We start from the raw sequence: 23,645 nt of genomic DNA, 5'->3' as shown, positions 1-23,645 counted from the left end.
TCAAGCGACGTACAACCCATTAACTGGCTACATCTGCCACCATGACGTGCGCGACAGCTGCGGTGCGCTACCGATCGCTCAGTATCAATGGTGGATATTTCAGCCGTTGTTAGATTAATGCGGGTGGGTGACTGTCTGCAAAATTCGGCGGCTGTGTATATGATTAGAAAAAATATATAGATCGCATCGGGTACCTGAGATCTGATTATCCACTGGCGTTACACAAATCAATTGGAGGATTTTCAGGATGTAGCATGACTGCCGGATTACTCGACCGGCAAGATCGGCACAGACGTAGGAAAGGACTAAAGCATTACTTGTCTTCCCGAGATTCCGGCCGCCGCTGATAGTCGACTGCAGACTGAACGCTGCTTCTTGGAGCCTTGGACACCTGATCTGGCAAAACCATCGATCTTGCTCATGTATCTTGATGCGACCAAAGGCCGGATGAGTGGTGGGGCAGAATCGATCTACAACCGCTGGACACACCATGAAGCATATAAGCTGAGAAGGATATCGTGAAGGAGATGGGGTTTAGGTCACGGCTGGGCGCACATAAAAAGAGCAAACGTGAGATCTAAGTTGGTGAATCTTGACCATTAACATGTTTCTAACGCTCAATTGTTCAATCCTGTCCGTTGTTTGTCTTGTGTTTTAATTATATAATAGATTCTTTCTCAAGAAAGGTTCCGTTCTTAGCAACAAAGATTTTGCCTTCGGATTTGTGATAGAAAGTGTACCCTATAGTTTCCTTAGGGTATCCTATGAAGACGCATTTCTCCACTTTGGGTTCTAGCTTGTCCGGTTGTAACTTCTTTACATAGGCTTCGCAACCCCAAACTTTAAGGAACGACAGCTTAGGTTTCTTATTAAACCATAATTCATACGGTGTCGTTTCTACGGATTTTGATGGTGCTCTATTTAAAGTGAATGCGGCTGTCTCTAATGCATAACTCCAAAATGATAACGGCAAATCAGTAAGAGATATCATAGAACGAACCATATCTAAGAGAGTTCGATTACGACGTTCGGACACACCATTTCGTTGTGGTGTTCCCGGCGGTGTCAATTGTGAAAGTATTCCGCATTTCTTTAAATGCATGCCAAACTCATAACTCAGATATTCACCTCCACGATCAGATCGTAGAAATTTAATCTTCTTGTTACGTTGATTTTCTACTTCACTTTGGAATTCCTTAAACTTCTCGAAAGTTTCGGATTTATGTTTCATGAAATTGATATACCCATATCTACTCAGATCATCTGTGAAGGTTAGAACATAACGATAACCACCGCGCGATGCTACGCTCATTGGTCCGCACACATCGGTATGTATGATTTCCAATAAGTCAGTAGCTCGCTCCATCATACCAGAAAATGGAGTCTTAGTCATTTTTCCCATTAGACATGCTTCGCATCTATCAAGTGACTCAAAGTCAAGTGATTCAAGTAATCCATCTGTATGGAGTTTCTTCATGCGTTTCACTCCAATATGACCAAGACGACAGTGCCACATATAAGTAGAATTATCATTCAATTTAATTCGCTTAGCATCAATGTTATGTATATGCGTATCACTACTATCGAGATCTAACAGAAATAAGCCATTCTTTTCAGGTGCTCAACCATAGAAGATATTATTCATAAAAATAGAACAACCATTATTCTCAGACTTGAATGAATAACCGTCTTGCATTAAACAAGATCCAGATATAATGTTCATGCTCAACGCGGGTACAAAATAACAATTATTTAGGCTTAAAACTAATCCCGAAGGTAGATGTAGAGGAAGTGTGCCGACAGCGATCACATCGACTTTGGATCCGTTTCCAACGCGCATCGTCACTTCATCTTTCCGTAGTCTTCGTTTATTCTTTAGTTCCTGTTTCGAGTTACAAATATGAGCAACCGAACCAGTATCAAATACCCAGGTACTAGAACGAGAACCAGTGAGATAAACATCTATAACATGTATATCAGATATACCTTCTTTCTTCTTCTTGACAAAGCCGCTCTTCAGATCAGCCAGATACTTGGAGCAATTACGCTTTCAGTGTCCCTTCTCCTTGCAGTAATAGCACTCAGCATCAGGTTTAGGGCCGTTCTTAGGTTTCACAGGAGGCGTGGCAACTTTCTTGCCACCATTTTTGAATTTTCCCTTAGACTTGCCCTGTTTCTTGAAACTGGTGGTCTTGTTGACCATCAACACTTGGTGCTCTTTCTTGATCTCAATCTCAGCAGCTTTTAGCATGCCAAAGAGTTCAGGTAACTCCTTGTTCATGTTCTGCATATTGTAGTTCATCACAAAGTTCTTGTAACTTGGTGGCAGTGATTGAAGGACACGATTAATCCCCAGTCTATTAGGAATCACTATTCCCAAGTCACTGAGTTTCTTCGCATGCCCGGTCATGGCGAGCATGTGCTCACTAACGGAGCTGCCTTCTTCCATCATGCAGCTGAAGAAATGTTTCGATGCTTCATAGCATTTCACGGCCGCATGAGTCTCAAAAATAGCTTTCAGCTCTTTCATCAACTCATGAGGATCGTGGTGCTCAAAACATTTTTGAAGATCGGATTCCAGACTGCACAGGATGACACACTGAACTTGAGAGTACCGAGTTTTCCGAGTCTCGTAAACAGCTTTTACTTCATCGGTTTCAGTTTCTGCAGGAGGGTCACCTAGCGGTGCATCAAGCACATATTGCAGATTTCCGCCAGAGAGGAAGATCCTCACATGACGGAACCAGTCGGTGAAGTTGCTACCGTTGCTCTTAAGTTTTTCTTTCTCTAGGAACTGATTAAAATTGATTGGGGACGCCATCTCTACAACATATATTTGCAAAAGTTTAGACTAAGTTTATGATAAATTGAGTTCAAATTTTAATTCAACATAATTAAAAATCTAGGTGAACTCCCACTCAAAACAATATCCCTCGCATTGTCTTAGTGATCACACGAACCAAATCCACCGCACCTAAGTCCGATCATCACGAGACAAGGTGTGATTTCAATGGCGAACACTCAAAGTGTTCATCATATCAACCATATGATTCATGCTCTACCTTTCGGTATCACGTGTTCCGAGACCATGTATGTACATGCTAGGCTCGTTAAGGCCACCTTAGTATCCGCATGTGCAAACTGTCTTGCACCCGTTGTATGCACTTGTTGATTCTATCACACCCGATCATCACGAGATGCTTCGAAACGATAAGTCTTGGCAACGGTGCTACTAAGGATGAACACTTTATTATCTTGAGATTTTAGTGAGGGATCATCTTATAATGCTACCGTCGCGATCTAAGCAAAATAAGATGCATACAAGGATTAACATCACATGCAGTTCATATGTGATATGATATGGCCCTTTTGTCTTTGCGCCTTTGATCTTCATCTCCAAAGCACGGACATGATTTCCATCATCCTCGGGCATGATCTCCATCATCGTCGGCGTAGCGTCAAGGTCAATGGCGCCGTCTTCCATGTAGCAACTATTACAACTACTTTGAAATACTACTCAACATGAAATTTAAAGACAACCATAAGGCTCCTGCCGGTTGCCACAATACAATAATGATCATCTCATACATATTCATCATCACATTATGGCCATATCACATCACCAAACCCTGCAAAAACAAGTTAGACGTCTCTAATTTGGTTTGCATATTTTACGTGGTTTAGGGTTTTCGATAGAGATCTAATCTACCTACGAACATGAACCACAACGTTGATACTAATGTTGTCAATAGTAGAGTAAATTGAATCTTCACTATAGTAGGAGAGACAGACACCCGCAAAGCCTCTTATGCAATACAAGTTGCATGTCGAACGAGGAACAAGTCTCATGAACGCGGTCATGTAAAGTTAGTCCGAGCCGCTTCATCCCACTATGCCGCAAAGATGCAAAGTACTCAAACTAAAGATAACAAGAGCATCAACGCCCACAAAACCATTGTGTTCTACTCGTGCAACCATCTATGCATAGACACGGCTCTGATACCACTGTAGGATAACGTTGCATAGAAAACAAAAAAATTCCTACCGCGAACACGCAATCCAAGCCAAGATGCAATCTAGAAGACGGTAGTAACGAGGGGATTATCGAGTCTCACCCTTGAAGTGATTCCAAAGCCTACAAGATGAGGCTCTTGTTGCTGCGGTAGACGTTCACTTGCCGCTTGCAAAAGCGCGTAGAAGATCTTGATCACGGCGCCACGAACGGGCAGCACCTCCGTACTCGGTCACACGTTCGGTTGTTGATGAAGACGACGTCCACCTCCCGTTCCAACGGGCAGCGGAAGTAGTAGCTCCTCTTGAATCCGACAGCACGATGGCGTGGTGTCGGTGGTGGTGGAGAAATCCGGCGGAGCTTCGCTAAGCGTGCGGGATGTGGTGGAGGAGGGAGGGCCGCTAGGGTTTGGGAGAGGGGGGCGCCGGCCACTAGGGGTGCGGCCACCTTGGTGGTTCTTGGGTGGCCGGCCCCCTCCCCTTGGCCCCTCATTATATAGGTGGAAGCCCCAAGTGTTGGACTACAAGTCTCCGAATAAGACCCGAACTCAAAACCTTCCATGTGATAGGGAAACCTACCCAAGGTGGGAATCCCACTTGGGGTGGGATTCCCCCCTTCCATGTGGGGGGGTGGCCGGCCCCCATAGGGGGAGTCCACTTGGGACTTCTCCCCCTCTAGGGTTGGCCGGCCATGGAGGTGGAGTCCCTCCCGGATTCCGCCTTCCATAGTGGTTTCTTCCGGACTTTTCTAGAACCTTCTAGAACCTTCCATAGAACCTTCCGGATCATTTTAAATCTCATAAAATGACTTCCTATATATGAATCTTATTCTCCGGACCATTCCGGAACTCCTCGTGATGTCCGGGATCTCATCCGGGACTCCGAACAAATATTCGAACTCCATTCCATATTCAAGTTCTACCATTTCAACATCCAACTTTAAGTGTGTCACCCTACGGTTCGCGAACTATGCGGACATGGTTGAGTATTCACTCCGACCAATAACCAATAGCGGGATCTGGAGATCCATAATGGCTCCCACATATTCAACGATGACTTTAGTGATCGAATGAACCATTTACATACGATACCAATTCCCTTTGTCACGTGATATTTTACTTGTCCGAGGTTTGATCATCGGTATCACTCTATACCTTGTTCAACCTCGTCTCCTGACAAGTACTCTTTACTCGTACCGTGGTATGTGGTTTCTTATGAACTTATTCATATGCTTGCAAGACATTTAGACGACATTCCACCGAGAGGGCCCAGATTATATCTATCCGTCATCGGGATGGACAAATCCCGATGTTGATTGATACGCGTACAGCACGCGTCCGTTGGGAACCCCAAGAGGAAGGTGTGATGCGTACAGCGGCAAGTTTTCCCTCAGTATGAAACCAAGGTTTATCGAACCAGTAGGAGCCAAGAAGCACGTTGAAGGTTGATGGCGGCGGGATGTAGTGCGGCGCAACACCAGAGATTCCGGCGCCAACGTGGAACCTGCACAACACAACCAAAGTACTTTGCCCCAACGAAACAGCGAGGTTGTCAATCTCACCGGCTTGCTGTAACAAAGGATTAGATGTATAGTGTGGATGATGATTGTTTGCAGAAAACAGTAGAACAAGATTGCAAGAGATTGTATTTCAGTATAGAGAATTGGACCGGGGTCCACAGTTCACTAGAGGTGTCTCTCCCATAAGATAAACAGCATGTTGGGTGAACAAATTACAGTTGGGCAATTGACAAATAAAGAGGGCATGACCATGCACATACATATTATGATGAGTATTGTGAGATTTAATTGGGCATTACGACAAAGTACATAGACCGCTATCCAGCATGCATCTATGCCTAAAAAGTCCACCTTCAGGTTATCATCCGAACCCCCTCCAGTATTAAGTTGCTAACAACAGACAATTGCATTAAGTATTGCGCGTAATGTAATCAGTAACTACGTCCTTGAACATAGCACTAATGTTTTATCCCTAGTGGCAACAGCACATCCATAATCTTAGAGATTTCTGTCACTTCCCCAGATTCACGGAGACATGAACCCACTATCGAGCATAAATACTCCCTCTTGGAGTTACAAGTATCTACTTGGCCAGAGCATCTACTAGTAACGGAGAGCATGCAAGATCATAAACAACACATAGACATAACTTTGATAATCAACATAACAAGTATTCTCTATTCATCGGATCCCAACAAACGCAACATATAGAATTACAGATAGATGATCTTGATCATGTTAGGCAGCTCACAAGATCCAACAATGAAGCACAATGGGGAGAAGACAACCATCTAGCTACTGCTATGGACCCATAGTCCAGGGGTAGACTACTCACTCATCACTCCGGAGGCGACCATGGCGGCGTAGAGTCCTCCGGGAGATGATTCCCCTCTCCGGCAGGGTGCCGGAGGCGATCTCCTGAATCCCCCGAGATGGGATTGGCGGCGGCGGCATCTCTGGAAGGTTTTCCGTATCGTGGCTTTCGGTACTGGGGGTTTCGCGACGGAGGCTTTAAGTAGGCGGAAGGGCAGGTCAGGGGGCCACACGAGGGGCCCACACCATAGGGCCGCGCGGCCAGGGCAGGGGCCGCACCGCCCTAGGGTTTGGCCGCCTCGTGGCCCCACTTCGTCTCCTCTTCGGTCTTCTGGAAGCTTCATGGCAAAATAGGACCCTGGGCGTTGATTTCGTCCAATTCCGAGAATATTTCGTTACTAGGATTTCTGAAACCAAAAACTGCAGAAAACAGCAACTAGCACTTCGGCATCTTGTTAATAGGTTAGTTCCAGAAAATGCACGAATATGACATAAAGTGTGCATAAAACATGTAGATATCATCAATAATGTGGCATGGAACACAAGAAATTATCGATACGTCGGAGACGTATCAGCATCCCCAAGCTTAGTTCTGCTCGTCCCGAGCAGGTAAAACGATAACAAAGATAATTTCTGGAGTGACATGCCATCATAACCTTGATCATACTATTTGTAAAGCATATGTAGTGAATGCAGCGATCAAAACAATGTATATGACATGAGTAAACAAGTGAATCATATAGCAAAGACTTTTCATGAATAGTACTTCAAGACAAGCATCAATAAGTCTTGCATAAGAGTTAACTCATAAAGCAATAATTCATAGTAAAAGCATTGAAGCAACACAAAGGAAGATTAAGTTTCAGCGGTTGCTTTCAACTTGTAACATGTATATCTCATGGATATTGTCATCATAGAGTAATATAATAAGTGCAATATGCAAGTATGTAGGAATCAATGCACAGTTCACACAAGTGTTTGCTTCTTGAGGTGGAGAGAAATAGGTGAACTGACTCAACAATGAAAGTAAAAGAATGGTCCTCCAAAGAGGAAAAGCATCGATTGCTATATTTGTGCTAGAGTTTTGATTTTGAAAACATGAAACAATTTTGTCAACGGTAGTAATAAAGCATATGTATCATGTAAATTATATCTTACAAGTTGCAAGCCTCATGCATAGTATACTAATAGTGCCCGCACCTTGTCCTAATTAGCTTGGACTACCGGATCATCGCAATGCACATGTTTTGACCAAGTGTCACAAAGGGGTACCTCTATGCCGCCTGTACAAAGGTCTAAGGAGAAAGCTCGCATTGGATTTCTCGCTATTGATTATTCTCAACTTAGACATCCATACCGGGACAACATAGACAACAGATAATGGACTCCTCTTTTATGCATAAGCATGTAACAACAATTAATAATTTTCTCATATGAGATTGAGGATATATGTCCAAAACTGAAACTTCCACCATGGATCATGGCTTTAGTTAGCGGCCCAATGTTCTTCTCTAACAATATGCATGCTTAACCATAAGGTGGTAGATCTCTCTTACTTCAGACAAGACGAACATGCATAGCAACTCACATGAAATTCAACAAAGAGTAGTTGATGGCGTCCCCAGTGAACATGGTTATCGCACAACAAGCAACTTAATAAGAGATAAAGTGCATAAGTACATATTCAATACCACAATAGTTTTTAAGCTATTTGTCCCATGAGCTATATATTGCAAAGGTGAATGATGGAATTTTAAAGGTAGCACTCAAGCAATTTACTTTGGAATGGCGGAGAAATACCATGTAGTAGGTAGGTATGGTGGACACAAATGGCATAGTGGTTGGCTCAAGGATTTTGGATGCATGAGAGGTAATCCCTCTCGATACAAGGTTTAGGCTAGCAAGGTTATTTGAAACAAACACAAGGATGAACCGGTGCAGCAAAACTCACATAAAAGACATATTGTAAACATTATAAGACTCTACACCGTCTTCCTTGTTGTTTAAACTCAATACTAGAAATTATCTAGACCTTAGAGAGACCAAATATGCAAACCAAATTTTAGCATGCTCTATGTATTTCTTCATTAATTGGTGCAAAGTATATGATGCAAGAGCTTAAACATGAGCACAACAATTGCCAAGTATCACATTATCCAAGACATTATAGCAATTTACTACATGTATCATTTTCCAATTCCAACCATATAACAATTTAACGAAGAAGAAACTTCGCCATGAATACTATGAGTAGAAACTAAGGACATACTTGTCCATATGCTACAGCGGAGCGTGTCTCTCTCCCATACAATGAATGCTAGGATCCATTTTATTCAAACAAAACAAAAACAAAAACAAACCGACGCTCCAAGCAAAGCACATAAGATGTGATGGAATAAAAATATAGTTTCAGGGGAGGAACCTGATAATGTTGTCGATGAAGAAGGGGATGCCTTGGGCATCCCCAAGCTTAGACGCTTGAGTCTTCTTAGAATATGCAGGGATGAACCACCGGGGCATCCCCAAGCTTAGAGCTTTCACTCTCCTTGATCATGTTGCATCATACTCCTCTCTTGATCCTTGAAAACTTCCTCCACACCAAACTTAGAACAACTCATTAGAGGATTAGTGGACAATAAAAATTAACATGTTCAGAGGTGACACAATCATTCTTAACACTTCTGGATATTGCATAAAGCTACTGGACATTAATGGATCAAAGAAATTCATCCAACATAGCAAAAGAGGCAATGCGAAATAAAAGGCAGAATCTGTCAAAACAGAACAGTTCGTATTGACGAATTTTATTGAGGCACCAGACTTGCTCAAATGAAAATGCTCAAATTGAATGAAAGTTGCGTACATATCTGAGGATCACTCACGTAAATTGGCATAATTTTCTGAGTTACCTACAGAGAAAACAGCCCAGATTCGTGACAGCAAAGAAATCTGTTTCTGCGCAGTAATCCAAATCTAGTATGAACTTTACTATCAACGACTTTACTTGGCACAACAAAACACTAAACTAAGATAAGGAGAGGTTGCTACAGTAGTAAACAACTTCCAAGACACAAAATAAAAAACAAAGTACTGTAGTAAAACCATGGGTTGTCTCCCATAAGCGCTTTTCTTTAACGCCTTTCAGCTAGGCGCAGAAAGTGTGTATCAAGTATTATCGGAGGGTGGTACTTTTACAGCGGGGTGTGGATTTTTCTCAACCAAGCATAGTATATTGGATACATAAGTTTTAGTGTCTCCCTTTTCATTAGTCTTGGGCTTGCTACTCTCATCAAACAAATTTTCGGGAACAAGCCAAGCATAGTTATTTTCTAGTGCATCATTCATAGCTAGGAGTTTACATGGTATTGGTGCTTTGATCTCCCCTCCATCATCAATATTATTAGTGTATCTTATTCTATCCATGTCCATCTTTTCAAGGAGACTAACAAAATTAGTATGAGAACCAAGCATATTAAATTTAGCAAAGACCTTTCTAGCTTCTCTTGCTAGACCACCAAATTCTCTAAGAAGGGTTTCTAAAACAAAATCTTTCTTTTCCCCCTCTTCCATATCACCAAGTGTAAGGAACATGTGTTGGATTATAGGATTGAGATTAACAAATTTAGTTTCCAACAGGCGAACTAAATGTGCAGCAGCAATTTCATAAGTAGGAGCAAGGTCTACCAAGTGTCTATCTTCAAAATCTTCAATGGTACTAACATGATTGAAAAATTCTTCTATATTATTTCTCCCAACTATAGACCCACGTCCTACCGGTATGTCTTTTATGGTAAATTTAAAAGGAAACATGATGAATCAAGTAAAGTAAATGCGAGTAACTAATTTTTTTTGTGTTTTTGATATAGTAAACAAGATAGCAAATAAAGTAAAACTAGCAACTAATTTTTTTTGTATTTTGATTTAGTGCAGCAAACAAAGTAGTAAATAAAACTAAGCAAGACAAAAACAAAGTAAAGAGATTGGGATGTGGAGACTCCCCTTGCAGCGTGTCTTGATCTCCCCGGCAACGGCGCCAGAAAAAGAGCTTGATACGCGTACAAAGACGCGTCCGTTGGGAACCCCAAGAGGAAGTTGTGATGCGTACAGCGGCAAGTTTTCCTCGTATGAAACCAAGGTTTATCGAACCAGTAGGAGCCAAGAAGCACGTTGAAGGTTGATGGCGGCGGGATGTAGTGCGGCGCAACACCAGAGATTCCGGCGCCAACGTGGAACCTGCACAACACAACCAAAGTACTTTGCCCCAACGAAACAGCGAGATTGTCAATCTCACCGGCTTGCTGTAACAAAGGATTAGATGTATAGTGTGGATGATGATTGTTTGCAGAAAACAGTAGAACATTATTGCAGTAGATTGTATTTCAGTATAGAGAATTGGACCGGGGTCCACAGTTCACTAGAGGTGTCTCTCCCATAAGATAAACAGCATGTTGGGTGAACAAATTACAGTTGGGCAATTGACAAATAAAGAGGGCATGACCATGCACATACATATTATGATGAGTATTGTGAGATTTAATTGGGCATTACGACAAAGTACATAGACCGCTATCCAGCATGCATCTATGCCTAAAAAGTCCACCTTCAGGTTATCATCCGAACCCCCTCCAGTATTAAGTTGCTAACAACAGACAATTGCATTAAGTATTGCGCGTAATGTAATCAGTAACTACGTCCTTGAACATAGTACTAATATTTTATCCCTAGTGGCAACAGCACATCCATAATCTTAGAGATTTCTTTCACTTCCCCAGATTCACGGAGACATGAACCCACTATCGAGCATAAATACTCCCTCTTGGAGTTACAAGCATCTACTTGGCCAGAGCATCTACTAGTAACGGAGAGCATGCAAGATCATAAACAACACATAGACATAACTTTGATAATCAACATAACAAGTATTCTCTATTCATCGGATCCCAACAAACGCAACATATAGAATTACAGATAGATGATCTTGATCATGTTAGGCAGCTCACAAGATCCAACAATGAAGCACAATGGGGAGAAGACAACCATCTAGCTACTGCTATGGACCCATAGTCCAGGGGTAGACTACTCACTCATCACTCCGGAGGCGACCATGGCGGCGTAGAGTCCTCCGGGAGATGATTCCCCTCTCTGGCAGGGTGCCGGAGGCGATCTCCTGAATCCCCCGAGATGGGATTGGCGGCGGCGGCGTCTCTGGAAGGTTTTCCGTATCGTGGCTCTCGGTACTGGGGGTTTCGCGACGGAGGCTTTAAGTAGGCGGAAGGGCAGATCAGGGGGCCACACGAGGGGCCCACACCATAGGGCCGCGCGGCCAGGGCAGGGGCCGCGCCGCCCTAGGGTTTGGCCGCCTCGTGGCCCCACTTCGTCTCCTCTTCGGTCTTCTGGAAGCTTCGTGGCAAAATAGGACCCTGGGCGTTGATTTCGTCCAATTCCGAGAATATTTCGTTACTAGGATTTCTGAAACCAAAAACAGCAGAAAACAACAACTGGCACTTCGGCATCTTGTTAATAGGTTAGTTCCAGAAAATGCACGAATATGACATAAAGTGTGCATAAAACATGTAGATATCATCAATAATGTGGCATGGAACACAAGAAATTATCGATACGTCGGAGACATATCATTGATCCATATGCCTCAACTCATACTTTCCGGATACTTAATCCCACCTTTATAACCACCCATTTACGCAGTGGCGTTTGGTGTAATCAAAGTACCTTTCCGGTATAAGTGATTTACATGATCTCATGGTCATAAGGACTAGGTAACTATGTATCGAAAGCTTATAGCAAATAACTTAATGACATGATCTTATGCTACGCTTAATTGGGTGTGTCCATTACATCATTCATACAATGATATAACCGTGTTATAATAACATCCAATGTTCATGATTATGAAACTAATCATCTATTAATCAACAAGTTAGTTAAGAGGCATACTAGGGACTCTTTGTTGTTTACATATCACACATGTACTAATGTTTCGGTTAATACAATTATAGCATGACATATAAACATTTATCATAAACATAAAGATATATAATAACCACTTTTATTATTGCCTCTTGGGCATATCTCCTTCACATGGAATCCGGGCATTATCGTAATCCATAATGCTGTTGGTTACATTATTATTAAAGGAGTTAGAATGCCCTTTGGAGCAGGATCAAGTACTTGCTACCAGATTTCAGAGTTGCTAAGAAGATATATATACAGGGGTTGCCTTCAGACTGTGTTGCGACCTGACCGAGCTATTGCTTGAGAGCAAGCAATGTTTTTTGGGGGCGGTAATGTGATGACCGCACTTATGGAGGCATTGGGTCGTGTCGCCTTGGGCCGTGTCACCTTGGGCCATGGGTCAGCCTTGCTTGGAGGAGGACGGGTGCAGAATATATACACAGGAGGAGCTACACGGGGAAGGCATCGAACAGAAACAGAGAAATGGAACTCCTCGTCTATCTTCTTCTTCCTCTGGTCTAAATCCTCCTCTCCTTTAGGTCTGGTTGCTACCACAAGCAACCGTTGTATCGACCTCACGCCCCGATCACCGGCGGCAACGGGGTGTGACAGGGGATATGCGGATTGAACTACACCGCTTTTTCAAGCCCCCGATAAGGCTCCCGACACCCTTTTTTACATCCGGAGGGTGATACTCGGGCCCAGCCGGTTCCGGTTCCTCGTTTTCTTCGGAAAAGACACACTGTGTTTGGGTGCACAGAATTAGATCTAAAATTGAATTTGACAGGAAATTCTAAATCCACGGTGAAAAGGAAGTGGCTTCCAATTCAATTTAGGTTGTTTGGATGTGCTCAGAATTTGCTACTGAAATCAAATGGTGGTAACAAATTCTAATTCTTGTTTGGTTGGTAGAAACCATGGAAATGAATTTGATGTATTTTTTTAGTTCAACGTTGGGGACAGAGAAGAGCAAATCGAGTGAGTCAGGACCTAGGACCGACCCAATCGAGCTTGGGAACCGCCAGTGGCAGGTGGTGGAGGGCGGGAGGAACCGCCGGTGGCCGGAATTGTCCGGCGGTGGCTGAAGTCGACCGGATCTGGCTAGATCCACCGGTTCTCCTCAAGGCAAGGGGAATCCCGTCCATGCGGCGGCCAGGCGTCTGGGCGGGCCGGAGTCAGCCGTTTCCGTGAGGAAACGGGAGAGAGAGATGGCCAAGGAAGGGAGATGGGGAGGGAGGCGTCAGCGACGTGCCGCGCCGCCGGGGTGGTCGCTGCCTCGCTAGCTTCGCTTGCGTCGGGAAGGAGGTCACCGCTCGCGTCGCGGAGGGAGGAGGGCTCGGCGGCTAACTCCGTTTCTTGAGCGAACATGCACGCGCAGGGTGCGTCGCGTTTCCACGGGATTCTGAGGGGGTGAGCTCGGAATTGTGGGTGGGCTGTTTGCATGGGAGCTAGCGGGGGCTCGGAATTGGACTGTGTTTCAACGCTACAATTCAGAGCGCGCTCCAAACGACGGAAACCCATCCATCCCCGGTCTCCCGAGGCACGTTTGGAAAGTCTGGATGAAACAAATACGCGCGAACCGTCGAGTGGGCCCGCAGTGCTGGCCACAGAAAGGCTAGTTCTCTCCATTTTTTCGTTTTCCCTCCAAAATGCGTCGCATATCCCCATTCTCACCGCCAAATTTTGGAATAGCTACCGCCATTCCCCACAATTGCAGTTCCTCCTCTTCCCTTCCACCACCATGCCACCGAAGAAGATCGCGATGACGGCGCGCCAAAAGAGAGGCCGTCGGTTTGGTCAAACGCAAGGTGGACAGCGGATGTGGAGCGGCTCCAAACCGAAACTCGCGGCAGGGTGGAGAGGGAGATAAAGCTCTCGGCGAAGAGGGCGGCGGCGGCGCCGAATGAACAAGCGAGGCAGGTCTCCATGGCCATGAGCATGGGATAGCCATGCATCGGCGTATTCCCCTGTCCATGGCCAATCCAAGGTACAATCGGCTCGCCTTCGACCTTCTCGCCAGCGCCACCTGCCATGTTCCACGACAACTACACCCAATCTACACCTCTGTCGAGGTTTTTACGCCTTCGCCGCTGAACTACGACATCGACCACCTGGGCGCATACGAGGGCATCTCGCCTACCCTACGCCGAGGGCCGCTCTCCTTCTCCAACCCCGGGAATGGCGTGGGCGCATTGTTGGGCAGGATGACGCCGCCAAACGACGGTGTGATGTACGAGATGATCACGTCGGGCTCCATGGCCGCCGCGTCGAGCCCGCGTTTCTTCACGCAAGGCCATGGGCACCCATTGGGGGATCATCCAGACGGCATGGTGCCGACCTCGAGCAAAAAGTGAGCTGACTCGCCGTGCCATCCCTCGATCATGGATCCCTGAGGTTTAATCTTATTTCACCGGCCTGTCTTGCAGATGCGTTGTTTTTTCGACATGTACCGCGACGACACCGGCCTGACGTTCAAGTACCTCAACATCTTCTCCCGCATCGAGAATTGCGAGAAGTGGGCGGACGTACGCCGGAGCCTCGCGAAGAACAAGGACAAGCAGTACAACCCCGACGCTCCAGCCCTTGCCGCATCGGCGGGCCGCCCAGAGCTCGGCGAGAATAAGCTCAAAGATTTGAAGAAGGCGGGACATCCCGCCGAAAGATTGCAGGCGTCCTTCGACAAGTGTTGGGCCGACACGAGGGCGCACGCCGCCGGGAGGGACGACAAGTACGACGCCAGGTGGAAGGAGATGCTCACCAACCAGGGCGTCTGGATCGCCTTGCTGAAGGCAACCTCCACGGCGAAGAAGAGGAACACCGACCTGGCGTTCCTGATCGCGGAAACGACTGCAAGATGGACGAGGAGACGAGGGCTTGGTACGATGGCCATCGCCATGACATCCTCCGACCCCCTCCGTCGAGTGCTTCGTCCTCTCCTCCAACGTCCATTCCCGCCGCTGCGACTCCGGCGGCCAAGGATGCATCTCCGCCCGACTCCACGATAGACAAGGCGCATGAAGGGACTGCCGATGTCCGTGTTATCCTCTAGTTTGTTTTAGATCGCCGGTATGTGGCAGATCCGATCGCCGAACTATTGGGCGATGCTTTCGTGTAGCGGGAATTCGAAATTATCGATGCTCTTTGACGAATGCTGAGGTGTGACTGTGAAACTGGTGCCCCTCACGCCCTATTTTCATCCAATCCGACGGTAGTTACGTCCGGATTTCAGCCTAAGAGCATCTCCAGCCGTTGGGGCTCCCCAGGTCGAAATCCGGCGCTATTTAGCGCCGGATGGATGTAAAGTTCGACCTGGGGAGGCGTATTTTCCCAGCGGCGAGTCCAGGATGAATGAAACTTTTTGACAAATGTAGGCGAATTCAGACAAAAGCATACTGTGTTTATTCTATTCTTCAGGTATTCCTTTGAATAACTCATCTTTTCAGGTAAGACAATTTGCAGATCTTCTTAGTCAGCCTATCTGTATTCTTATCCTCTAGTGCGGATCCAATCATATTTTCTAAAGCCAAGGCCTGACATCCATTGTGGGGATTATCTTTTATCGGGAGACATGGCCTGGTGGTTTCTGATCGAGATTCCGGCTTCTTGCTGCGGTGAAGTTGCTTCATCACCCGGCTCAACATCAGCCTCATCCCCCCATTTTCAGCTTTGGTTATAGTATCCTTTAGTTCCACTTCTTCACCGATCTCTCCCGCAATCTTTTTTCCCCACTCCTCATCCAAGTGAAGAGCTACCCGAGATCATCGAAACCCACCACACAAACCCTAACTGGCAAAACCGATCTACGAACACCAAGGGCGGGTAGAGGCGTCAGGCCTCCCCTTCGGGATTAGAGATTGAAGAAGAGGAAAACAGCTTCTAAAGGGAACTAGAAGTCCTAGACCTAGAATGCGGGAAAGCGCTGGTTCGATGCCAGCTCGTGACAAGCGGGGTATGCTCGCTAGCATAAAAAATGGAAAGCATACGAAATACGTCCAAACATAGGAGAAATTAGAGATATTTAGCATATATGGGCGAGTTCGTACATATGTAGGACAAATTCGTAATATATTTGAATTCAGCCACAGGGAAACATAAACTAAAAAGCTAGAACACAGCGATCTAGATGTCGAAATGGAGGTATAACGCCGTGTAGGCGCCGCCATCGTCGTCGTCGTCGCTGGAGTTTCTGGCATCCTCGGGCGGCGGCGCCTCTTACCAACGGCTTGAACCCTGGCTAGGGTCGTCGTGTGGCGGCGTCGGCCGATAGAGCTCGTCGTCGCTGCTCTCCTCGAGCTTGATGAGCGGCACGGGGGCGACAGGTGCGGTCGGTGCGGTCGTTGCGGCCGGTGTGGCTCGGGCGGCGCATCACCGTGCGGCCGCCAGGTCGAGCAGCCGCCTCTGCTGCTCTGCCTCCTTCCTCTCCTAGTCACGCCTAGACCATGCGAGTGTAGCGTCCATTGGGAGGGCTCGGCGGGGATGAGGTCGGACAGCGACCTTACGATCGCCTCGGCCACCGCGGCATCCTCGGCCCGCTTGGCCTCCTCTTCAGCGAGCTGGGATGCGGCGGCGGCTGCTGCGGCATCCTTCTTGAACGTCTTCCTCTTGCAGCCGCGCGAAGGAGACGACGATCGGCGCCCTCCCTCGCGGATGACGAGGGCGCCGCTGCTACGCCCTTTGGTCGACGGTGGAGAGGACGGCTCCTTCTTGACGATGGTTGGCGTCGTTGGTGGAGGAGCCGACCCGCCGAACCTCGACGCCGACCTCGATCCAGACGATGAGGACGACGGCGCCATCCGTCGCGGCGTCCACGAGCTACTGTGCCAGCGTGACATGGTAGGCGCCACCGGCGGCGGCATCCCTATTACGGGGGAGTTGCCACCCTCGATGTGCGCGAGCCCATTCTCGAGGGTGCAGCCAGGCCTGCTCCACCAGTGGTGGCGGCCGGCGGCGCTGTTTCGCGCGGGAGGAGAGGGAGGGCCGTCGTAGGCGGCGAGTTCGCGCTCGTACCTCTGCCGGAAGAATTGCGTCCAGGCCTCGTAGTTGTCGGGGAAGAACCTCTCCTCTGCGTGCTTCTCGTCGTTGAGAGTGACGAGCACCGCGTCGATCTCCACCTCGAGGGCGGCGCGTCCAATTGGCGGCGGCGGGATCGGGACGCCCCCCGCACTCAGGCGCCAGCCTCCGGGCGCGCGGAAGTCCGGCGGCGTGGGGTAGCCCGCTGCGTGCAGCAACCTCCCCTCCCATTGGTGGAGAGAGCGACGGCCGAAGCTATTGTTCGCCGCGCCGTCGCCGAAGTTTGCCATTGCTCGATGAGATTGGGGAGAGAGGTGGTGAATAGGAGACGGGGTGGTGAATGCGGCCAGACGCAGTAGTTCCGCGATAAATAGAGTGTGACGCACGTGAAACCGAGGCGCCAACATTAACTCGTCGCGTGGAAGCTACGCGTTCGGCGAAGTCTGACCGGCGGCAGGCTTTTATAGTGCGCGGAAGACGATGCGATAAGGACGATGATCGGCCTTTCTCGGCGACAAGTCGGGGCAACCAGCCGCACGGGAAGTTTTCTCGATGTTTCTAGCGCTTTCATTTTGTCTGGACTCTTCGAGGGCTCCCCGGCGTGCCGGGATGACCTGAGCTCCCCGGATAGATGAAAGCTAAAATCCGGACGAAAACGAGGATCCGAGGACACGATTGGATCGTTTTCGTCTATCAAAATAAAAAAAGAGGCTGGGGGCCTCCCAGGGAGATGGCTGGAAATGCTCTAAGGGCATCTCCAACGCGGGGATCCATTCCGCGCCCGCGCGTCCGGATGGGTCGAAACGGACAAAACCGCGGCCAAGCGCGCGAACCCATCCCAAAAACGGATGGCCGCGGCGTCCGGGACGACCCAAATCCGGCCCAAATCTGGGACGAGTTTGCGTGGCCGCGGACGCCGATGGCTGGCCGCGCGCGTCCGCCCCTTGTCCGCCCCTAGCCTGCGTGTCATAGACATAACTAATATTTTTCATTAAAAAGAACCCATTACATTTTTTTAAGTCTACTACTCTATCCTAATACGTACGGGGCCGGCGTCCTCGCCGGCGACTCTTCGCCGGCTCGCCGTCGGGGCCGTGGATTTCTGATACGTCCAATTTGCATCACTATTTTATATCATAATTTGATGTTATTCATTGATATATTTCATATTTGGAGATGATACTTATGTTATTTCATCTATTTTGCATGATTCATGATTATTGGAGGATCGCGCACCGGAGTCAGGATTCTGCTGGAAAAAGCACCGTCAGAATGCAATATTTCGGAAGATCAACAGTTGACGGAAATTATATGAAAAATCCTATTTTTCCAGAAGACGAAGGGAGCCAGAAGGGGGAGCCGAGGGGACCCGAGGTGGGCCCACCTCATAGGCCGGCGTGGCCCAAGGCCTGGCCGCGCCGCCCTGTGAGGAGGGGCCCACAGCCCCCTCTCGCCTCCTTTTCTTCGCGAACGTCTTCGTCTCGAAAACCTAAGCTCCAGGGAATAAGTCGCGAAGAGTCACAGCCGCCTCTGCGGGGCGGAGAACACCAGAGAGAAAAGAGCTCTCCGGCAGGCTGAGATCCGCCGGGGAAATTCCCTCCCGGAGGGGGAAATCGACGCCATCGTCACCGCCATCGAGTTGGACATCATCTCCATCACCATCATCATCATCTCCATCATCATCACCGCCGTCTCCACCGCTGCACATCGCCACCGCTGTAACAATTTGGGTTTGATCTTGATTGTTTGATAGGGGAAACTCTCCCGGTGTTGATTTCTACTTGTTATTGATGCTATTGAGTGAAACCGTTGAACCAAGGTTTATGTTCAGATTGTTATTCATCATCATATCACCTCTGATCATGTTCCATATGATGTCTCGTGAGTAGTTTGTTTAGTTCTTGAGGACATGGGTGAAGTCTAAATGTTAGTAGTGAAGTATGGTTGAGTAATATTCAATGTTATGATATTTAAGTTGTGGTGTTATTCTTCTAGTGGTGTCGTCTGAACGTTTCGCCGGCGGCCTGGGCCTCGTGGTTCTCGTTTCGCCGGTGCATGCGCTCTTGTCGGTCGCGCTCCACCGACGTAGCAGCCTCCCGGGCGTGCCGCTCGGGCGAGGGCATCTGGATGAGGTGGCGGGCTGCTCGCATAGCGAGCAACTCGTTCTTCTGGCCGAGGTGGTCGCCTAATCGGCGGCGGCCGGCCCGGCAGGTAGCCTCGTGCTCCTTCGTCACGTGCGTGAGGTCGGCGAGATGCTCCTCGATGGCGGCGTTGATGTTCGCCAGCGCGAGGTCCTCCTCGTTCACGGGCTCCTCCTCGGAGGCGGCCGCCCCCTCCTCCGCGGCCTCGTACCAGCCGTCCGCGGTCTCGTGCTAGCCGTCCGCGGCCGCCTCCACCGTCTCCGCGTCCCCTTCCTTCTTCGCCGCCGCAAGGAAGACGAACCACGTGGCATCTTTTTTGGTCGCGCGCTGCGCCCAACGCGCGGACGCAGCGCATTTGTAATAAAATAAAACAAAAATGAAAATAAAAAAGTAAAACAACAAAACATAAATTTAAACTAGTTGGTCATTAAACTTAGCCCTATTTTGGGAAAATTTTACACAAAAGAAAGCCCTATATGGCTTTAAACTAAATAAAACCCTAGCCAGGGTTTGCGAGCACGCGGTGGCCGCCGGCAGTACTACCCCCAGTAGTACTCGTCGTCGTCGGCGTCGATGACGACGATGCCCCCCGGCGGCGACGCGCTGTTCCGGCTCGAAACGCCGGAGGGCACCGCGGACTCCGGCCAGGGCGACCACTGCGCCCTTTCCCAGGCGGAGTCCGGGTTCGGCGGGCTAGCCGGCCTACGCAGCCGTGCCCTCCGCGCGGACTCACCGCGGAGCTGCTCCTCCGCTGTGACCTGCAGCTCCACCTGTAGCCGGAGCGTGGCCAGGCGCTCCTCCTCCGCCAGGCGCGCGGCCCTCCTCCTCCTCCCGGAGCGCCGCCTGACGCGTTGCCTCCTCCTGACGGCGCGCCAGCTCGAGGAAGGCCCACGCCTCCGCCTCGGGCGTCCTCTCCCCGGGCCTTCCCCGGCCGCCTCCTCTGCCGCGGGAGGCGCGCAAAGATCTCGGCGAGGTGCGGCCATTTGGCCAGCTCGTCGAGATCGCTCTCGCTCGCGGGACGCCGTGAGCGCCGCCGCAGCCTCCGGTCGTCCTCCTCCGCCCGGGCCTCGGGGCTGGTGCGGGGCCCGGGGCTGCTCGCCAATGTAGAGGCCGCCGGGGCGGCGGCCAGCCCGCCTTGTGTGTGCGTGGCTGCGCGCGAGGCCGCGCCGTCGCGGAGGTGAAGCACGTGTGCCGGCGCGCATCGTGCTCCACTCGAACCACAAGTCCCGCTGGGACTCTGCGTCGCCGTAAGCGGGGTCCTCGCCGGAGGTCCGCCGCAGCCGCGCGCGGCGCCTTTGGATCTCCGCGACGCGGGCGCGACCGGACGCCGGGATGGGCGGCACCGGAACCCGATCTGGGCTCAGATGCCAACTGTGGGGGAGGTGCACGCCCCCCCACGGCATTGGGACGCCGGCGTCCTAGAACATCTGCGCCACCGCTACGATGACGTAGATCCGGTCGCGTTCGGCGCCGCCGGCGGCCCCATTGCGAACGCCGGCGGCGCGATCGGCCGGCCGCCGCGCCTCGTGGTCGTTGGCGGACGGCTGGAACTCGCGCTTCGGGGCCATGGCGGCGCGGAAGCTTTGAGCTCGCGCGTGCGGCCGGAGTGGAGAGAGTGGGGACTGGATAGGAATAGTCCCCTTCCCCAGTCCACATTTAATAGGACTGGGGCACCGACAGGTGGGCCAGCCACACGGACGAGGCGGACACGCGAGCACGCCGCGTGCCATCCGCGGCCACGCAAACCCGGCTCAGATTTGGGCCGGGTTTGCGTCGTTCCGGACTCCGCGGCCGTCCGCTTTTGCGGTGCGTCCCCGCGTTGGGCCGCGTTTTTGTCCGGCTCGACCCAAACGGACGCGCGGGCGCGGTTTGGGTCGCGCGGTTGGAGATGCCCTAAGGGCTCAAAGGCTGGAGGTGCTGTGGAAGCACTATAATGTGTTTCCGTGGAGGAGCTACGACAGCTACGTCTACATCCGGCCAAAAATCGGAAAATAGTAGCTGGTGTACCGGGTCAAAAAAACTGTCTCAAACAGACGCAGAAAAAATACGCGAGCTCAAATATTTTTGCAGAAGACTCCATTCGCGTCGCGAAAAGCTGCGTATACGCGGATTTTGGGCCAAGGGATTAAGTTCGTTGCATCGCTTCAATAGGGCTAGTGCGCAGACATTTCACCTCCTTCTCTTTGCCGCACACGCGCCGCTGCTGCCACCGATCTGAACGCCCCGCCCCTATTGCTCGTCTCCACGCCCTCCGTCGCCAGCGATGTACTCAACCAGTGTCCCTCCGCCGAAAGGTGTCACGTAACCCAATTGTTGTTGTCGTTCGTTCCTTGAGGCCCTGTCGCCTCCGGCTTCGTAGACGTCCCTGTGGCAGCCGCTGCTGTGCCGAAGAGGATGCAGCGGAGGCTGCACGTTGCGGCGACAGGGCCCATCGCTGCTTCCTCCGTACCGTCGACCAAGCCGCGAGCCCAGGCGCAGGTGAAATCGACAGCCACCAAAGATTTATAGAGCCAAGTGAGGCAGGCTTGCGGGAGGAGGAGGACAGGACGAGCTCGCGGGACAAGGAGGAGGACCACGTCAGCAAATAACAGCAAACGGCCCAAATCGTGCGATTAAAGCGGTGGCTTTTTAAAGTAATGGGTGGTGGTTTTCTGAGAAAATTTTGAATAGCGGTGGCTTTTTAAAGCCCTAACCTGATTTGTGGCGGTTTTGTGCAATTTTTTGACTTTTTTTTTAAAAAATAACCTGCTTTCCCGAAAGAATTTGGTACCGGAAAAAACTCCAAACACGTTATCCAGTTAACTTGAAACCACTTATCTGGTACGGGACTATGGGCTGCATCGCGAGAGGAAGCAGAACGTAGGATAGATAATCATAATTTATTGTTCAGCTCTGCTGTGGGTATTAAATAACAGCTTCATGATACGATTTTGATGATTCTACATGATTGCTTCCTTGCAGAGGAAATGAAACAACGTTTTGAGCATGAAGAAAACAAGTTGGAATCAGCTAGGGGGGGGGGGGGGGGGGACCAAACATACCGAATGGAAGTCGTGACAGAGTCAATAGAGCCTTCTATTGTTACTGGTCGCGAAGATAACCGTGGAATAGATCGAGAAGAAAGAAGAGATAGCATATGAGCGCCTCACCGTCAAAAGTTCTCCCTGCCATTGGATTCTGGTCTCATTGCAAATGAAAAATGACAACCTAACCAACTTAGATACCGCAATATGCACGGGTAGATTTTGACTTTAGGACAATGAAAAATATTCCATCTCTTGTTTTATACAGGACCTTTTTTTTACGCTGAAGTTGTCACTTATATATAGGGCATATACACTGGTCGACAGTGTTGATACTGTTTTTCTTTCTTTTAAATACTACTACTGTTTTAGTAGTAAATGCGTGACATCCTAGCAAGTGCGTAATAGACCTTATCTAACATTGACTACTTCTATAAAAATCTTCAAAATGTTCTTACACTTAAACAATATAGAAATTAATGGTGGGATTTTGTTTTGTTAGAGAGGGTGTCAAAGTCTTGAACGCTATAATATTTGGTATCTTTCTTAAGTGCATAGTTCCAGGCATATACCTATTTCAAATGAGAATTGAAACCATATCATACCACTGACCAGGATTTAGTTCTCTAACTTTAGATGGTGGCCTTTCGTTATAACATTTTTTTTTTCTTGAGACTGTCAATTTTAGCCAAATGACAGTCAATCTATCTCCAACTTATGTTCATTTTCGGGTGTTCAGCCCATTGACAGAATACATGTTTGATATGTAATTAGCCTGCAATAGACAGAAAATTACCTGGCTTGGAGATCCCGTGCAGCTAGCTAAGCTCGTCCTCCCGCACGCCATTCCCCAAAATCCCACCGCGATGTCCACCGTCAAATCCAGGCCCTCGAACCCCAGTCGGTACAGCCGGGAGCCACGCGGACTGTCACCCTCTTTTCCTGTTTGGTCACTCGGCGCATCAGCCATCCGGTGGTGGGTAGGGTCGTTGCTCGAAGCCGCCGTTGCTGCATCGATCCGACCTAATGCAGCGCTGTTGTAACTCCTCATATGCAGCAGGAAAACCGCGGCCATGTGCCAGGGCGATTTGGAGCAACGGCGGGGAGGCTGGACGGAGGCGGTGAGTCGGTGACCCGGGTAGGAAGTAGGAACAA

General features: G+C 49.1%; 1 protein-coding gene across 1 annotated transcript in view; it reads right to left on the bottom strand.

The window, feature by feature from the left end:
* The window catches only part of LOC139830627 (wall-associated receptor kinase-like 22), a 59,461-nt gene extending 36,161 nt beyond the window's left edge, over positions 1-23,300 (bottom strand). The window contains exon 1 of the mRNA XM_071819132.1: positions 23,287-23,300. The gene's annotated coding sequence lies outside the window, so the exon portion shown is untranslated. The remainder of the gene's footprint in view (positions 1-23,286) is intronic.
* Positions 23,301-23,645: the final 345 nt, after the last annotated feature.

The sequence above is a fragment of the Lolium perenne genome, chromosome 4 (assembly GCF_019359855.2).
Source record: "Lolium perenne isolate Kyuss_39 chromosome 4, Kyuss_2.0, whole genome shotgun sequence".
Classification (NCBI taxonomy): Eukaryota; Viridiplantae; Streptophyta; class Magnoliopsida; order Poales; family Poaceae; genus Lolium; species Lolium perenne.
Note: the sequence above shows the minus strand (reverse complement) of the source record. Positions and strands in the feature narration are given on the sequence as shown.